Here is a 5,234-nt window from a genome sequence, read left to right as displayed (position 1 = left end):
ACAAATTTGATCCGGGGTTGACAAAATTTTTTAGTCATAGAACTTTCATATCATGGAGCATCGACTTCATACATTCATAAAGTAGTAAGAAATTGGTAGGACTACGACTTTGTCATAAATGAACGTTTTATGACTAAAACTTTTTCATAAATGGAAGTTCTATGACTACAACTTCTCCATAAATGAAAGTTTTATGACTACGACTTCTACATAATATGGAAGTTCTATGGTTACTACTTCTCCAAAACAACAGAAATGAGGCATTTAAAGAGTCTTGGTTTTTCGTGAGTCATCATGAGCTTCATAAACTACAAGGGAAAACAGTTTTGACTGTTTTTCTTGCAAAGTGCAGGCTCTTTTTTCCAAGACATGATATATATAGCTAAAATCTAAAATCCCGGATAGGCCAGGAATATTATAAATCATCACATAAACAAAGCACGATTAAAAGACAGCACATGGGAAAAGGTGCCTGTAAAAGCACAAAGGGATGGACATTTAACCAAAAATCGTCATTTAAAAAAACCCAAACAAAAAAGACCAGGTGCCGTACAATCCTGTTGGACAGAAGGCACTGCCAAAACAGTGTGGGTAACATTGAACAGCTAATTGACCCAGAAGGTCTTATTGCATTTGTTAAATACGATTGACTTTTTGAAAAACATTTGACGGAATCGCAAAAATTGATGTTAAATACCGCTTCTGGGAATTTTCTTGATTCATGGCCAGCAATAGTCTAACGCAAGCTGGTTATTTTACTTTGAGCAGCCTAGACTTAGTAGTAAAGAATTGAGACGAATTGTTACATAAAAAACGATAGAAAAATTAGCGTTTCCGACCTACACATGTTTTATGTAACATTGTTTTAAGCATCAACTCAATTGAAAAGCCTCGGTTGTTTTACCATCCTTATCAAACATCCCCCCTGGCTAGTTTAGCAAAAACCCTAAAAGGTGATAAAAAAGCCTCCAGGGACTTCAGGATTGGTGTTTAATATGGTCTATACTATTTTTAATTTTGAAATCGAAACAAGCTATTTCACTGACTCCATACTTTTTGAATTACAAATAGGGTTCGCATCCCAAAACAATCGCTTTTAAATAACAGGTTGCGTTCAATCTAACACAAAAATGACGCAGAAATTAAAATCTTACGTTTTGCATAACATTAACATTAAGTTTTTTTTTAAATTGTATATGGCAGTGATAATTTGTTAAAAAGTAGCCGTTTCGAATTACTTGATGTTTAAATGAAGCATCCATCCATATTTTTTCAGAGAAAGCCTACCATTAGAATTGTGCGAAGCAAAGCAAATGGCCACTTTTTGACCGTTTAGGGTTACTGCCCTCTAGCAACATATATTGCTGGAATAAAAAATGTGGAAATTGGTTTGAGGTAAGATAGGTAAAAAAGTATTGCTCCAACGGAACTTAAATATAGATCAAAGTAATCCTAAGCACATACTCTGTTCGCAAATTTATATTACATTATCAGTGATATCATTCGAGAGAATCAGGTATTGATTATGACCCAAAATCTCAAACTTTTCAATTAATGTTGAAAACTATAAGTGATCAGATTTATTAGTCTTCCAATCCTTGCAGAGAGCGTTGTATAGCAGAACTGCACTCCTACTGAGGTTAGTACACTGATAAAACTTTAAAAAATTCGGGCCAAAATAGTTTGCCAAAAAACAGTTTTTCTCTCAGGCCCAAATAAAGAAATTTATGTGAACGTTACGGGTGACAATGTATTTAAAACACCGATTTCCAGAGAAAGATAAAACAAACTTTTTTAATTCAAGTTGCATACATCACGCCTGGCTAGTTTAGCAGAAACCCTAAAATATGACAAAAAAGAACTCATACTCAAATCATATTGATCCTTAGCACATACGCTGTTTGCAAATTTACATTACAATATCAGTGATATCATTCGAGACAATCAGGTATTGAATATGACCCAAAATCTCAAACTTTTCAATTAATGTTGAAAACCATAAATGATCAGATTTATTAGTCTTCCAATCCTTGCAGAGAGCGTTGTATAGCAGAACTGCACTCCTACTGAGGCTAGTACACTGATAAAACTTTAAAAAATTCGGGCCAAAATTGTTTGCCAAAAAACAGTTTTTCTCTCAGGCCCAAATAAAGAAATTTATGTGAACGTTACGGGTGACAATGTATTTAAGACACCGATTTCCAGAGAAAAAATTTTTACAAACTTTTTTTTTGCGTACATCACGCCGGGTTGGTTTAGCAGAAACCCATAAACGTGGTAAAAAATACTCCAGGGACTTCAGGCTTGGCGTTGAATATGGTTTATACTATTTTTAGTTTTGAAATCAGCTGTTTCACTGACACCAATCATATTGAATTGAAAATAGGGTTCGCATCCCAAAACAATTGCTTTTAGATAACAATTTGCGTTCTTTCTAACACAAAAAAGGCGCAGAAACTAAAATCTTACGTTTTGCGTAGCAATAACATGACGTTTCTTTTATTTAACTTGTATATGGCAGTGATAATTTGTAAAAAAAAGTAACCGTTTCGAATTACTTGTTGATAAAATGAAGCACCCATTCATACTTTTTCTGCAAATGCCTATTAGTGGAATTGTGCCAAGCAAAACATATGACCATTTTTTCACCGTTTAGGTGGGTTACTAACCTCTTGCAACATATAGTGCTGGAATAAGAAATGTGGAAATTGGTTTAAGGTAAGATAGGTGAAAAAAAGTATTGCCCCTACAGAACTCATATTCAAATCATATTAATCCTTATTACATACGCTGTTTGCAAATTTACATTACATTATCAGTGATATCATTCGAGACAATCAGGTATTGATTATGACCCAAAATCTCAAACTTTTCAATTTATGTTGAAAACCATAAATGATCAGATTTATTAACCTTCCAAATCTTCAGAGAGCGTTGTGCAGCAGAACGTCACTCCTCCCAAGGCTAGGACACTGCTGAAACTAAAAAGTCCGGGCCCAATATTTTTTGCCAAAAAGCAGTTTTTCTTTCAGGCCCTAATAGAGAAATTTATGTGAAAGTTACGGGTGACAATGTATTTAAAACACCGATTTCCAGAGAAAAGATTTAACAAAGATTTTTTATTCAAACTGCATACCTCACGCCTGGACATTTTAGCAGAAACCCTAAAACGTGATAAAAGGGCCTCCAGGGACTTCAGTCTCGGTGTTTGATATGGTTTACAAAATTTTTAATTTTTAAATCAGCTGTTTCACTGACTCCAATCATATTGAACTACAAATAGGGTTCGCATACCAAAACAAGCAGTCTTAAATAACAGGTTGCGTTCTATCTAACACAGAAAAGGCGCAGAAACTAAAATTTTACGTTTTGCATAACATGACGTTTCTTTGTATTTAACTTGTATATGGCAGTGATAATTTGTTAAAAAGTCGCCGTTTCGAATTACTCGATGTTAAAATGAAAAATCCATTCATACTTTTTCTGAGAATGCCTATTTGTAGAAATGTGCGAAGCAAAACATATGGCCAATTTTTGACCGTTTAGGCGGGTTACTGCCATCTTGCAACATCTAGTGCTGGAATAAAAAATGTGGAAATTGGTTTCAGGTAAGATAGGTAAAAAAAAAGTATTGCTCCTACAGAACTCATACTCAAATCATATTGATCCTTAGCACATACGCTGTTTGCAAATTTACATTACAATATCAGTGATATCAATCGAGACAATCAGGTATTGAATATGACCCAAAATCTCAAACTTTTCAATTAATGTTGAAAACCATAAATGATCAGATTTATTAGTCTTCCAATCCTTGCAGAGAGCGTTGTATAGCAGAACTGCACTCCTACTGAGGCTAGTACACTGATAAAACTTTAAAAAATTCGGGCCAAAATTGTTTGCCAAAAAACAGTTTTTCTCTCAGGCCCAAATAAAGAAATTTATGTGAACGTTACGGGTGACAATGTATTTAAGACACCGATTTCCAGAGAAAAGATTTTTACAAACCTTTTTTTGCGTACATCACGCCGGGTTGGTTTAGCAGAAACCCAAAAACGTGGTAAAAAATACTCCAGGGACTTCAGGCTTGGCGTTGAATATGGTTTATACTATTTTTAGTTTTGAAATCAGCTGTTTCACTGACACCAATCATATTGAAATACAAATAGGGTTCGCATCCCAAAACAATCGCTTTTAAATAACAGGTTGCGTGAGTTCTATCTAACACAAAAATGACGCAGAAATTAAAATCTTACGTTTTGCATAACACTAACATGAAGTTTTTTATTTAAATTGTATATGGCAGTGATAATTTGTTAAAAAGTCGCCGTTTCGAATTACTCGATGTTAAAATGAAAAATCCATTCATACTTTTTCTGAGAATGCCTATTTGTAGAAATGTGCGAAGCAAAACATATGGCCAATTTTTGACCGTTTAGGCGGGTTACTGCCATCTTGCAACATATAGTGCTGGAATAAAAAATGTGGAAATTGGTTTCAGGTAAGATAGGTAAAAAAAAGTATTGCTCCTACAGAACTCATACTCAAATCATATTGATCCTTAGCACATACGCTGTTTGCAAATTTACATTACAATATCAGTGATATCAATCGAGACAATCAGGTATTGAATATGACCCAAAATCTCAAACTTTTCAATTAATGTTGAAAACCATAAATGATCAGATTTATTAGTCTTCCAATCCTTGCAGAGAGCGTTGTATAGCAGAACTGCACTCCTACTGAGGCTAGTACACTGATAAAACTTTAAAAAATTCGGGCCAAAATTGTTTGCCAAAAAACAGTTTTTCTCTCAGGCCCAAATAAAGAAATTTATGTGAACGTTACGGGTGACAATGTATTTAAGACACCGATTTCCAGAGAAAAGATTTTTACAAACTTTTTTTTGCGTACATCACGCCGGGTTGGTTTAGCAGAAACCCAAAAACGTGGTAAAAAATACTCCAGGGACTTCAGGCTTGGCGTTGAATATGGTTTATACTATTTTTAGTTTTGAAATCAGCTGTTTCACTGACACCAATCATATTGAAATACAAATAGGGTTCGCATCCCAAAACAATCGCTTTTAAATAACAGGTTGCGTGCGTTCTATCTAACACAAAAATGACGCAGAAATTAAAATCTTACGTTTTGCATAACACTAACATGAAGTTTTTTATTTAAATTGTATATGGCAGTGATAATTTGTTAAAAAGTAGTCGTTTTGATTTACT

The sequence above is a fragment of the Convolutriloba macropyga genome, unplaced genomic scaffold (assembly GCF_964194025.1).
Source record: "Convolutriloba macropyga unplaced genomic scaffold, txConMacr16.3 SCAFFOLD_904, whole genome shotgun sequence".
Lineage (NCBI taxonomy): Eukaryota > Metazoa > Xenacoelomorpha > Acoela > Convolutidae > Convolutriloba > Convolutriloba macropyga.
This window is presented reverse-complemented; position numbering follows the sequence as displayed.